The sequence below is a fragment of the Thermobia domestica genome, chromosome 6, assembly GCF_964235325.1.
Source record: "Thermobia domestica chromosome 6, izTheDome1.hap1.1, whole genome shotgun sequence".
In the NCBI taxonomy this organism is placed as follows: Eukaryota; Metazoa; Arthropoda; class Insecta; order Zygentoma; family Lepismatidae; genus Thermobia; species Thermobia domestica.
Window position 1 is genome coordinate 171176422 of NC_137459.1, and position 15233 is coordinate 171191654.

Here is a 15233-nt window from a genome sequence, read left to right on the forward strand (position 1 = left end):
TTTACCATTTGTTTGGGTTTCCATTTTTTACCAAGCATTGCTTTTTTCATAATGATTTTCGTTCTTGGAACTAAACCACCCATTTCTTTCTTACACGTTTTGCAACAAACTCGTTTGATCGTTTACTTACCTGATTGAGTTTGAGTTACTCTAATAAATTTGTACCAAATCATGTCCTTCTTTTCTTCCCGTATAACCCATGTTAAACGATTCCATGTTGTACGGAGACAGAACTAACATGTACTGTACAAACGAATGCTTGCGATATTTTAATTTCAGAACCTCAACGTCGCATTGAATACAACACAACAATTTGTTTCCGTGATAATTATTTTATTTATTTTTAATATCAGTTCTATAAGTAGTTTAACCTTCGACTACGACACTTTCTCGCAAGTTAACTGAGAAGCATTTAAACAATACAATATACGTTAATAATAAGGGGGAAAAGAGACAAAATAAGTTGTAGATCACCACATTGACCTGCTGTAGCCACGAGAAATCAAACAATTCACATGAGAAGAAAATAGTCTTCTGATTGGGGAGCACTTTTGGACAGTTCTCTTGCTCTGGAAGATTTTTTTTACAAACATAAAATAAAATGCAAATAAACATACGTTTAAGACAAGTCTTCAAAATACACGTGTTTAAAACAAAATGTTTAAAACATAAACAAAATTTGTTTTAAACAAAATTAATTGTTTTAAAAAAAAGTTTTAATCATTTGTTTTAAATATTTTGTTTTAAACAAAACAACCCTGGAAGTTAGTAAATTTGGGACGAAGCCCAAACTAGCAAAAACTTGAACTAATTACATGAACCTTCGATTGTGCCACCTGCAAAGTCTATAAAAGAAGTGACAATTCACAGCAACTAGGTAACTAAGAAAATGTTAAGCTAAGTCAATTGAACGTAACGGCAATCTTCTGAACAAGGAATTTGCCAACTTGATCAGAAGTAGTGGCTTTTGGGGGGAGGCTTCTCCTTTCTCCCTGCTGAGACAAGACTTAGCTTTTTTGGTCCTCCTGAATAAGTCATAGTCCCCCAAGAAAAACTTCCTGGGTACACCCTGTATGATTATTTAATTATATTTGTCACTATTTTATTTGTCAGTTTCGTTTCTACGCAGTTTCGATCGTACGTAGTGTGGATTCTACGCAGTGTTGATTCTACGCAGTTCCGATCGTACGCAGTTTGGATTCTACGCAGTGTGGACCCTACGCAGTGTGGATGCTACGCAGTTTTGGTCGTATATAGTTTTGATCCTACTCCGGTTTTTCCCTATATAACTTCAAAAAAATACTATTATTTAATATTCTGCGATTATAAAATAATTGTTTTTTTTATTGTTCGATCATATGACCTTATCTGTTTTCGATCCTACGCCGGTTTCAGTTTGGATCGTACGCAATTTCGATCGTACGCAGTTTCGATCGTACGCAGTTTGGATTCTACGCAGTGTTGATGCTACGCAGTGTCGATCCTACGCATGTAACCCGAAAATCTTCCGCGGAAAATTTTCCATTCCGGAAAATTTTCCGCTGTATTTTTCCTGAAAATTTTCCGTGATCAAGTAACAATTCCTCAGCAATCATAAAATTGGTTGAGTTCATGAATAGAAATGTTAAAAATTGAAAGATCGTTTAAAGAGTCTGAAAATTTTCATGGCTCAGACAATTTTCAGTACAAGTGAAACAATTTTTCATGAATCGAAATATTTTCTGTCTTATATGAAAAATTGAAGAACTTTTTATGATTCGGAAAATTTTCATAATTTTGAAGCAAAAAGTAAGACAACTTTTTTGTGAATCAGGAAGTTTTATTGCTCTGTAGAAACAAGTGAAAGGAATTATCATAGATCGGAAAATTTTCATCACGATGTAGAAACAAGTGGAAAAAAAACTTTTTGTAAGCCGGACAATGTTGGCTATTATGTATAGTGATGTTTGGTGGAAAATTTTTAATTATATTTAACTGCACATCAGTGATGAAAATTTTCCGGAAAATTTTCCGATTCATAAAAACATACTCCACTTATTCCTACATCGTTGTTTAGCCGTGATGTAAGGTGTACTGTTACTTGATCACTAATATTTGTTAACGGAAAATTTTCCGGAAAAAATATAGAAGAAAATTTTCTACCTCACATCACGGCTAAAACACGATGTAGGAATAAGTAGAGTACTTTTTTATGAATCGGAAAATTTCTTTCACTGCTCTACAGTATGCCAAGAATCAGTAATATTTGTAAAGTGAATATTGGTGAGAAAATTCTCTGCCACTCATGAGCATCTGCTGGTAATTGTTGGTTATTTTGTCATATCCAGAAATAAAAGTGAGGAGGAATGCGGGGGGACGCCGTCCCCCTACCACATTAAAATATGTTCCTAAAGAATTACACCCAGTTTTTAAAGAATTACAATGGTCAAAGATAGCCAGGGGGGACGGCGTGACAACATGCCGCTACCTACCGTCCCCTACCTTTTCAGATCCACTTTTATCCCTGGCCATGTCATATGCTCCTGAAATTTATTGAGACATTTCTGTCTGTTAGTTCCTCTTAACAATAAACTTCCTGCTCTCTCCGCTGGTATACTGGTTAGCACACGATCCTTTGGTGCACGGGGTCCAGAGATCGATTTTTTGTATAATTGAAATTTGAATTAAAGTTCGGATTCCATTATAACATGAAGACCCACGTCTAGTTTAGCCTCGCTGCTGAAAAAGACACTAAATTTCAACAAGCAAACCTTCTAAGTGACTAACGGAATCACAGAGATGTTTCTGAGCTCTTCTTACCTAGATGAGCGTGGTGGCTCAGTGGTAGGGCGTTTACCTCTGGTACGTGGGGTCCCTGGTTCGATCTCTGGCCAAGTAAGTTTGTAGCGGACAATGTCGTGGTTTTCTCATTTCCTCCCACATTCTCATTCCATGATTCTTCCATCATCATTCACTTGCCTTAATCATTCTTCTCCCTTAGCCTAAAGGGCATATTCGTGGGACGTTAAACTGAGAGATGTCATTTTCATTTGATTTTAAAAGCTGAAATGAAACCGGAAACTTTCATATCAGATGTGAACGCTCTACCGTTGTTGCACCGTGACCTCCTTGCCTTTTGTATTTCTATACAATTTACCAATCAAGTATACCCACTTTTTGATGAACAAATACCATGTGCGTTGGTTCTCTCGGGGTTCTCCCGTTTCCTCTCACATACATAATTCCACCATTCGTTTCATTCTCATCATTACCGTCCCTTTTAGTCCTTTCGCGTCCCTCTTACGGTTCCTCATACATTGGACAAAAAAGTTTCGGGAGATATAAGGAGCCATATCTCAGGAATTGTAAGTCATAGAGAGTTGATATTTTGCGAATTTTTGCGATAAACAGAAGAAGGTGCGGATAAAAAGATTTACTTTTACATATAGTAAAAAAATAGTTATGCTTCCCACTCCATCTCTCCATTCTTTCTAAGTTGGTTCTGGCAATGCTCTTGAAGCATTCTCAGCTGGTTTTCTTCTATAACTTAATTAATTTTAAGATGGAAATATGTAGCAAGTACACTACCAGAGTTTGTGAACAAGTGCTCAATGTGAGAGTAGTATTCCCCGGTGTACTGGTAGCTGAGAAGTCTGGGGTGCCTTGACCGAAGTCAGTGATCTAGGAGTACCTAGGACCACCCACTGTAAATTTTGCGGGGATAATTTGGCCCATCTTCATACTTTCAGGAGGGGTACATAGAGCTACCCTCTTAAATTTAGTAAAATCTCAAATTTAAAAATTTGATATGGTAGTATAGCACCAGGGCATGTACCTATGTAAGTTTGCGTAGTCCATCTCGTTCCCTTTCATGGGTAAAAATTGTCAAAAATTCAAATTTCAGAGGTTTTTGAATTATTTTATCTTCTTTGATGAGGTTTTATTATCTTATATGGTTATATGGGTAAGTATAGTGGTTTATTCCCTTTTATAGGTCATGGGCACATTGTTGCATCCCTCTTATGTTTTCGGAGGAATTCATAGGACCACCCTTACATTTGAAAATGATCAAAATGAAATTTGGTAAATGATCTATAGGACCTGAATATATCTACACCACTGTAAATTTCTTTGTGGAATGTAAATGTAAATTTCTTGACTTTTTTGTATCTACTGATCAGTAGCATTGCAGTAAAATGTCAGGAGAATTTTTTTTATCCTTGGGATAGGTATAGAGGTATATACAGGTTTACGATACTTTTTATGTGGGTAGAGGGACTTTGTTTTACTTGTTTGTGGACCGATAATGACGTAATTTTACCCATAATTTTCCTGATTTTTCATTAAATAAACAAGATTTATTTTTTATTCCTTCTCAAAAAGCCCTGTTCATTTTTATTAGACATTAGAAAGCCCTGTTTATTTTTTATCAGTCCACAGAAAGCCCTGTTCATTTTTAGCAGCCCTGTTTATTTTTATTACACATTAGAAAGTCCTGATATTTTTTATCAGTCAACAGAAAGTCCTGTTTATTTTTTAACACTGGTCCATGTTTATATTTTATTATGGATTAGAAAGCTCTGTTTATTTTTTATTAAGCAATAGGAAGTTTTATTTATTTTTAACAGTGCTCAGAACGCACTGATTGTTTTTTATTTACCTTATCACGTATGTGTGACCTTTGTGCTGGCGCCATTACTGTCGCGAGTTTTCCCGCCCGCCCGCTTTGTATATCCGCCGCCCGGCAGCCGCGCAGCACCGGACGCTTACGGTATTTTCCTCCCGCTTTGGTTAGCTTTAAGGACTACACGTAACGCATGTATGCTATTTGGAAGTACGTATTGCTTTACTTTGACTTAGTATTTGAATTGGCTAATTATTATTATTATTATTATTATTGTTATTGGTAACGATCCTAGCATTACATTATATGAAAATATTTTTTTCGTTAGCTAGATGGAGTTTTGAACTTGCTTCCTTTGTATTGATAGTCCCTTACACTACCGTTTACTCCACCATAGGAGTTGGAAATAAAAGGTATATTTGATAGTAGCTAAGAAACACACGATTATAGACATCTAGCTGTTACGTGCGAAAGCGTTTTAGTACCAGCAACCTCATCTAGCGGTGAAAGCATAAACTACGTGCTCAACTCTCTATTGTCAAGTTGAATAAATGACACGATACAAATGTAATTTAGTTTTAAATGATTATGTATATCAATAGACCTTTTTAATGGACATACATGTTTTGCTGCTAGCGTTTTATAGGATTTTTAACTACATCTGTATTCTTTTAGCTTATTGATTGATTATATAAATTTATTTATTGGTGTGGACTCCCCTTTGTTAAAAATCGGAGAATTTATTTTAGGCATTCGATAAGGGTACTCTACTTATTTATTTATTTATTTAGAGACATTATTTGTTGTGAAGCTTAAATTTATAAATGAATAGCATGGTATTTAATTTTGTGTGAAATGAGAAATTCACGTATCGAAAATGTAGACGCTGCTTACTTTCGCATAACAGATTTATTGCAGAGTTTTTGACACTGGCTGAATTATTGAAATTGGGTTTGTATTGGCATTATGTATTAAGGAACATTATTTGAGATTGGAGCTAATAATATTTGCGGAGTGACATTGAATATTGTTATGCTGCATGTTTAGAATAATTTGATTGTGTTGGTTGAATTACACGTTGCAGTATAAAATATTTGAGCAGTTGTCCATTTCGAAAATTGAACAGTGTTTTAAATAAATGAGATTTGGATGTATACCGTTACTTGAGACCCAAGAGCGGACTTGAGCTGTGTTTATTTTTTGGTATAGCAGCAAGACTATGTGAGACCTGGACCTACTGATTAACATAGAATACGAACTATAGGAGCTACCGCCGGGAATTGAATCCGGGGTTCCCACATTAAAGATGATTATAATTATATTTGATTGTGAATTTAGCGCTACTTCCAGCAGCGAGGCTATTTGAGACATGAACCTACAGCTTAATGTAGACCCTGAACCACATAAGCTTACACTGGGAATTGGCATGGGTCTTCCGCGCCATAGGCGTGTATGCTAATTGCTTACCAGTGGGGAAGTTTGAATTGTGTTGAGAATACCTTGATTGATTGATTTTGAATTTTAACAATGGGACCCACAGATTAAGGAGAACCACATGTGCTTCCACAGGGCGTATGGGTTTTAAGAATATTTTTACCGAAACAGATTAAATACATTTTAGTGATTGAATTATAATAACAATATTGAAAAAACGGATTATAAACTTTGGCTATTAAAGAAGAAAATATTGTTTTATTTATTGGATATTATACTAAGCTTCAATGAAAGCTGTGTTTCAAGATAAGAAGCACTCGCTGACTCCCTGGGCAACAAGTGAAATCATATAGATTATGTGTCATGAGGTGTTTATCTGCGTGAGCAAGGGTCGCTAGGTTTGAATACTGCGCTTTCATTGGTCATAATTTGGATAAATGTACGGTATAGCGTCATCTAGACCTCTTTTGAATTCAAGATTTCGTGCAAGTAACATCGGAAAAAAGTTATTGCAGATTTTGAAGTGTTGATAGTGTCTATTGTTTATATTTCTGTACGCTGATTTACGACTGTTTTTGGTAAGTTAATTTGAATTTTATTTTATATTTGAAAATATATTTTAACAATTTATTTGCATTTTTGAAATTACGCGTTTCGTCTCGATGTAAATTTAAATGGAAACCAAATAATAAAATAGACGCGCATATTATTTTTTATCTTGAACGGCTATGATATTTCAATTTAGATTTTTATTCATAAATATTATTGAATATATATTTGTATTCTGTTTAATAGACAGAAGCAGAAGTTACTATTTCATACAGAGTCGAGTTGAATTTCAGTTTAGCGTACTGTTCAGCATCGAGGCTATGTGTAACGTGAACCTATTGCTTAACATTGAATGCTACATATAGAAGTTGCGTTGGAATTGGAACCAGGTCAGTAAAGATGACTATAATATATTTGATTGTGAATTTAGAGCTTTTTTCAGCACCAAGGCTATTTGAGAAGTAAACCTACAGATTAATGTAGATCCCAAACCACATAAGCTCTTACCATGGGGAATTGACCAGGGTCTTCCGCACCTATGGTGTAACGCTTAGCCATGGAAGAGCTCTAACTAATAAGAGAATAACATCTTTAACGCTGAACATTGTAGCTTAATGGTTATGGATTTAGATTTTGCGCTTTCCTTTAACGATTGGAAGAAAGCGGCCTGAGACTTATAAGCCTCGACATTTGTTTGTTGTAAAAACGAGGAAAACTGTTGTCAGGGTTATACACTTTTTTCAACCGGGAATTGAACACGTAGCTTATAGGTGACGTGTAAGTATTTTAGGCAAAGATATTTGAGTGGTAAATATATTTACTTTTTTGGGCATTGTGACCTTTTATGAAATACTATTACAAATTTTTAACGTTCCCTTGAGTATTAAGAGAACAAAGCTTATTAATTAATTAATGAGGGCTCATAACAGGAATTGAACTACTAGTCTTAATTAAAAAGGAATTCGTTTGATGAGAATGAACAAATGTTTTACTGTAGATTGATTTAATACGGATAGGGCATAGCTTGGGAAGGGAGAATTAGAAAAATCCGATTTTGTGATGGTTCATATATAGAACCTTATTTTAAAAATGTGAATCTATTAAATTATTAGTACAGTGGAATCCATACGGAAATTATAGGACACTTACGTCGCATGGTTTCCATATATATAGTTAAATTAGCTTATGCCCATTATTATTAATTTTTGTGGCTGTGAAATATTTTTTTGGAACAAAACACTATTATAATTGTGAAGGAAGTTTCGTGGACATTATTTTGACTTACATAGTTAGAACAGCTAGCCAAAACATGGGTTCGTGAACAGTGCGTCCACTGCCACCTATTAACCAAAGTAAGAACTATGTGCAGAAACCAATCACATGGACTCCGTAAAGCTTTTTTTTATACTTGCGAAGCCATAAAGGATTTTACAATGTACATAGACTGTAGGGACATATAAGTAGTAGGATTTAGTTTAAATTAATACGTTCCATTGTAATATTGCGGATATTTCTGACAGAGCGTAAAATATTATTGCTACGCCACAATTAAATCAACTACTTTTAACAAAAGATAGGTCTCTGTGGATTTTTATGTTGGTTATAATTTGCTTTGGGGTTGAACGCCCATGATTTGTGGCCCTACAGATTTTCAAGAACAATTTGAATTTGAGTTTTCAGGTGACAATAGGCGTAGATTTCTTTTAAGAAATAATATTTGTCCCATTTTTTTACGGAGTTTTGTTGGATGAAAGCGTTTGTAGGATAAGTTGTTTTGGTAGTTCCAGAAAACTGCTGTATATTGGACCCGGTATGTAGACAATTTCCTTTAAGTGCTAGAAGGGTGCGGATTAATTTTTAAAGTATAATAAAAATATTAACCCGTGAACATGCTTTACTGAATATTGATTTTGCTCGCGAAAAACTGGACAAGAGAGATAGGATTTTAGCCTCATGTGACAATTTTGTTTTAAGTTTAATGACCTGTACTATTAGGGAACTCCTTACTAGCTAATTAAATTGTACCTTTGTGTTTTAGTTCACTCCAAGAGCATACAAATTATTAACGGATCAATTTAAACGAAATTTTATAGGTACTGTTAAAAGTTTGATAAAATGAGAATGTAGGTGAAGAGCTTTGGGAGAATCCACGGAGAAGCCTAGCTTTTTAGAGAAAGTATGTTTGGAAACTAGTAATTATTTCATGGATTGGTGCCTGCGGAACCTCAGATCCTATTTAATGAATTCTAAAAGAATAATTGGTATTAAGTTATAATTTTGAGAAATAAGGGAATTAAGAATGCGGTGGGCAGAGAAAATCCATGAACACACTTAAGAGAAACTTGTTTCGATGTAATAAATAATAAGCTGAATGGTAAATTCAAGAAGTAAAGTTTTTCAGCACCAAAGGGACGTGGACCTCATTTTGTACTAGTAATTTGTTACTACATAATTTAAGAGATGGTAGCATACTTTAGATATCTTTGTTTGTATAGCTTTACCAAACTGCATAAGTATTTTGACCTGTGAGGGAAACAAACAATATATTTTTAAGATCATCAAAGATGTGAGCTGAGTTACAGCATGCGAGTTTTTAAATGGTGTAAATTAAACTTAATTTAAGTTTAAAGTACATACATGTTATTGCTTGGGCTTTTAACGCATTTACTTACAACCCGGACAAATTTGAATTTAGGTTTAGGCACAATGTTAGACGCATTCACAATAGTAATACTCCTTGTTAAATGTAACATTGGACTTAAACTTCTTACCGTAAAAGACGTGATGAGCAACTGTTTTGTTTTGTTGGGACGCTGAATTCATGGGGTATGGTCTTTTATTATCTCTTTTGCTAGAAAAATTGAATATAAAAGGGTAATAGATTATTTACATAGCATGTATAAATTGGCAAAAAAGTTCGAAATACTAAATTGCATGACTGAACAAAATATATTTTGGCATTCCACATTGCATGTTGCAAGGCACCTTGTACAACTAATTGAAATTAGGGGCAAACACACTTAATGTAGACTGTTTTTTCTTCTATTATTTTAATGCATTGTAAAAATTAATCGGAACCGTAAAATTATTTCTTGTTTGCCGTAGAAATAGAATGTAAGCTGATTCATGTTGAAAGCAGAATATAAGTAGATAATAATAATAAGAAAAACACCAGTAAACTGAATTTAAAATGACTGATCTAATGAATCACGTGTTCTACGCGGGATGCTAACGTCACAGATTGCATTAGCGTCCATTGTGGAGTAACGAGTAAGACGATTGACTCATGCACTAAAGGTCTGGGGTTCGATTATTGGTTAAGCTATGATAAGATTTTTTTAATTTTTTACTAATTGTATCTTGACACAAACTTTTTTATATAGAACAGTAGCGAATTTTTATAGAACAGCGTTGGTAATAAGAAAAGCAATTTACTATCGTATTTAAAATATTTGTTAACTTAAATAGGATACGCTAATTGTACAATCACGTGGCACACATTTGACTCAGCACGCTTGCCTCCAGAGTGAATCATCTTCCATCCGCATATTCTGGTCTTGTACGATTTTTCTATTTTTTGTAACGTGAATCGATTTTATTTATTTTGCAAGTTATATATATTATTTATTTTTCCGTGGATAAATAATTCCAAAAGATTAAAATTGTTAAAGTTATGACATTGTAAAAACTATTTTTATGGACGTTATTACGAACCATATCATTAAGCTTACCGTTGGCAGATGTAATTACAGGGGCGTCGCAAGATAAGAAAGAGTGGGGGAGCAAAAGTTATTTGCGAATGAAATAGGTTTACTGACACATGTGAGAATTGGATTGTGGCTCGGAAGGCATACCAGCGGTCTTGTTTTAGAATTGGTTGAGCGAGTACAGTTACGAGAGCGATATTGTAAAACTTAATACATTTTGGAGGGGAGCAGAGATACAATGTGAACAATAGACATATTTGTCAAGATTATAGGGAAAATAATACTCAACTCTATCCAACGGTTTTATCCTACAGGGTTAGGCAATCTGGTACGGCACTGTCGTATTGTTGGAATGCATACCATCAAGGAACCGAACGACAATTCTTATGGGAATTAATTTTTATTTTTACGTATCGGTTGCTATCCAATTTTAGTTGGTACGCTTCTATTAGAAGCTGTTAAGTGTGTGTGTGTGTGACTGAGTGAATGATACAAATACTAAATAAAATTACAGATACAAAATACATGTTTTATACTTACGTTATACAGATACAGAATAAATTAAGTTTATTTGATTTAATCCTCAAATCAATTCATACCACGATGTTTTGTCTATACTATTGCGTTTGTATATACACAAGTTTTAACATTTTGATGATGGACAAACCTATTGATAGGAACACAATAGTATCCTTTGTATATCTTAGCTCATACTTATCATTGATATTTTTTCTTTCCCTACACCCCTTATAAATATTAGGTGACCCCTTCTAATCCAATAATTGTTTCCTCATAGTTCCCTTATTATTTGTTTCCTAGACTTTTTATTACTATTCCTTGAGCTGCTATTGGTTTTGAGTTTACCATCTACTTCTCTATTTATGCTAGTAATACCTTTAGATAATATGAAGAAATTAAACTTTCCTCTCTTACTATTTATTTTCATTTTTTTCATCTCTCTCTTTTTGTCTATTTCGCTCATACTTTTCTCTACTTCTTTTCATCATTCTTTCCTTTATGCCTATGATTATTTCCTTAGCTCTCCACGTATTTCCTTCCGTAGTTTTCTGTGTGCCTATTTACATTTCTCATCCAAATAAGTATTTCTTTTCTTTCATCTTCCCGCTTTTCCGCTCTTGATTCATCGTTTCTTCTTCTTGTAGTATTCCATCTCTACCTATTCCCATCAGCATCAATTCCTTTTTTCTTTCTCCCTCTTTGCATATTTATCTTCTTGTTGGTATTTCTTTATTATATTTTCTTTGCTCTCCCTCCATTTATTTCATTACCTTCTAAACCTATCCTAACCCAAGTTTACTCTGATTTTTCTATTTATCTTTTGCTTTTTCTTTTCTCTGGATGAATATGTGGTGGTATTTCTTTGTTTTTCTTTGCTCTCCTTCTATTTATTTGATTCATTAACTTCTAAAACTAAACTAAGCTAACTTTCCTCTGTTTTTCATTGTATTTTTCTGCTATTTGCCTATTTTCTTTCTTTTATCTTCTCGCTTTTCCACTCTTGTTCCATCCTTTCTTCTCCACCGCTTGTAGTATTTCCTTTGTACTTCTCCTCCTCTCTAACTATTCTCATCTACATATTTATTTTTCTCTTCCTTGCTCTTTATCTGTAGCATACCCAAGTATTTTTTCTTTCTATCTACCTCTCTACCTATTTTTATCTTCATAGCTATTTTTTCTTTCTTCTTCTTTCCATTCTCTCTTCCTTCCTCGCTATGTAGCTATTTGTTATGTTTTTCTTTGCTCTGTACGTTTTTCTAATTATTTTTGCTTTTTATTTGATTATTTATTTTGATTCAATTCTTAACCTAACCTTACTCTCTATTTTATATGTCTCGTGTTACTGGAAATCTCTTTCGTTTTGTGTTTCTTTGCTTTTCTTTCTTCTTTTTTGCTTTTTCTTTGGCTTTTTTCTTTTCCCTGGATCTGGTCCTACAAGATTCCTATGCCTTTGTACTAAGACTTCTTGTCCTATGTCATTCCTGTTTGCTTCTGCATATATCATTTCTATGCGAAACAATACTTTGCCCCGTTCCCATATTATATTAGCCCTATAATCAAACCAAGTCTTATTTCCGCCTAAGACTACTCATACTATATTGCATTACTTAAAACCTTCTACTAGTCTTGGATATTTACATATTTTTACATGGCTTTTACTAAGCTCAGTTACTTGTCGCTTCATGTCCATACTTTAGCTTTGCAGATAGGCTCCGCCGGGAAAATTTCTGTTTTATAAATGATAGATTTAATATACGCAATTTATATGATCCTTACTAATATTTAACACGTTTATATAGAATCATCTTAAGGTACAGACACTTGCTTGGGATGAATTTTTTTGAACTTTAATTCAATATTATCTAAGGGTATATCATATAATACATATATACATAGTGTATAATACAATTTGTAGTATATATATATATATATATATATATATATATATATATATATATATATATATATATATAAGACTCTATAGTACATGCTATATACATATAAGAATTGATAGTAGAAATATACATAGTGTATATGTATAAAAACAATCTATACATAGTGTATACGTGTAAGAAAAATCTATAGTATACGGATTAGATGTTCCATAGTTCTAATATAAAGTATGTTATATTTTAGGTTATCGACCTTGTACTGCTGTGCCATATTTAGTGAACTGAGCCATTCAACGACGTGCTACATTCTCTGTGGAAGATATTTTTATTTGTTCGTTTTCAGCCTATTTTTTACTTTAGTTTGCTCTTTTCCTAATGGAATCTCATAAGAACAGCTATGCTGTGATCCTACAATTAATTCTTAATAGAACACTCGCTGAGTGTGAACTTTTAAATAACTGTATAAAAAATGATCTTATACTCTCTTAATAAATTAGTCGAAGCAAATTGTATTTGCGAATTTGTAAATAAATCGCTTTCTAAGCAAGCTCAGAACAGCAACGCTGTGAACTTACAAAAAATTTCTTATAGAAAGTCGTTGTTAAAATAGATTGTGAAAATATGAATAATTTGTTCTCTCGTGTTATTTATTTTAAATTGGTTCATTTGCATAGCAACTTATTTTTACGGATCGTATGTTATACATACTCTGAACAAATTTATTTGTTATCCTATAAAGAATGTTTCGAAAATATTAAAATAAGCTCGTTGTTAAAATTGGAAAGTCATTCTTATTTTATTCTCCTAATATTTTAATGGTTCGCTTCAATAGGAATATAAGTTAGATCATATGCCAGAGCATACTCCTAAGAACAGCTACGCTGTGAACCTACAAATAATTCCAAATTATTAAAAAAGCTCATTGTTAACTTTACTTGGTTCGTATGCTGAAGTATGCTCTGCTTTTTTATTGGATCATTTGCTGTGCAAACTCGTTGCTAAATATGTGTGAACAAATTAAAATAAAATAAAATCACTAAAATATTGTCTTTTTGTTTTAGGATACTCCAGCAGACCGATTGGACTTTGAAGATATTTCTTTGGGATCTTTGAAGAGATCTTTGGGATAAAGCATCTCCTGTAAATATGCAACCAATATTAATACCATTACATTTTATTATAAATCCTCTTTCATAATGTAGTTACTTGAAGTAATCTTTGATTTGCTTTTTTATTTTTATTCTCTCGCTTGCTATACAAGCTCTGCATATTTACTAGATCGCTTCATATTTTTATATTCTCCTCTCCCGTTGAAAGTCGTAAGAACACTCCATGAACTTCTAAATTATTTGTTCGATCGCTTCATATTTTTATATTCTCCTTTCTGATAGAAAGTCGTAAAACACTTACAGTGTCATTATTTTATTCGTTCGTGTTATTTATTTTAAATTGGTTCATTTGCATAGCAAATTCAACTTATTTATTGGATCGTATGCTAAACCATACTCATTGTTAAAATGTTTTGAAAATATTTAAAAAAGCTCGTTGTTAAAATTAGAAGCTAGATGTTAATTGTTTATTCGTTCGTTTTGCTTCACAAACTTTGAGCAAATTTATTTGTGATCCTATGGAGAATGTGAGTGTACTAAAAAAAGCCTAATGTTAAATCATTGCTCTTAAAACTGAAATTTGATTAAAAATGATTACTAAATAGCTTGGTGTACATTAAAGTTAAGAAAAAATTGTAACAAAATGGTAAATATACAACTGAAATTGTATACTAATAAATGTTTTTATTGTTTTAGTGTTGCCAGCTGTATATAACTGCCGACTTGGAAAGTGTTACAGCGAATCCTATTGAACTTATGTGCATCCAACCAGCGGTGGTGAGTGTTCACTTATTTTATATAATTTTTATTTGGCAAACTTTAATGCGAAAAAAATTAGTTCAAAGATTACATGAATAATATTTTATGAATGTAACAAACATTAAATAATTAAAAATAATTTTAACTTAATGAAACCATAATAAAAAATGTACTCCAATAATTCAAGACATACACAGACAAAACCTACAAATAATTTTGAGTAGAATTGTATTAACAAATTAACGTTACGTGTGTTTAAGTACGCAAACTTAATTAACGAACATTTAAATTACATGTAAAATTATATTTTCGTTTGCAAGTCATTTAAATTTTAATTTACATTTTGCATTTACATTTTTATTTTACAATCATATAAATAAATTAAACATTTTATATTTTTGCAAGTTGTATTTTGCAATCAAAGAGTTTCATGTAATGAAATGAACTTATGAAGAATTGCATTTTTAAAATTTACACTTTTGCATTTTTTTAAATTTGCATTTTACAAGTTACATTTTAATTTTTGTTTGTGAATTTTGTTTTTTTAGAAATTTTTAGCACTTTAGTTTTTTTGTAAACGTACAATTTTATTTTGAAAAGTATATTTTTATTTTGACAAGTTACATTTTATTTTTGAAAACTACATTTTCATTTTTGAAAG

The 15233-nt window shown here is 32.6% G+C and overlaps 1 protein-coding gene across 3 annotated transcripts in view; it reads left to right on the forward strand.

Annotated features, from left to right (window-relative positions):
- The first annotated feature begins 6515 nt into the window (after positions 1-6515).
- Positions 6516-15233, forward strand: part of LOC145688328 (uncharacterized) — a 164428-nt gene continuing 155710 nt past the window's right edge. For all 3 annotated transcript variants that reach the window (XR_014131875.1, XM_081762383.1, XM_081762384.1), the window contains exons 1-3: positions 6516-6615; positions 13766-13844; positions 14510-14590. The gene's annotated coding sequence lies outside the window, so the exon portion shown is untranslated. The remainder of the gene's footprint in view (positions 6616-13765; positions 13845-14509; positions 14591-15233) is intronic.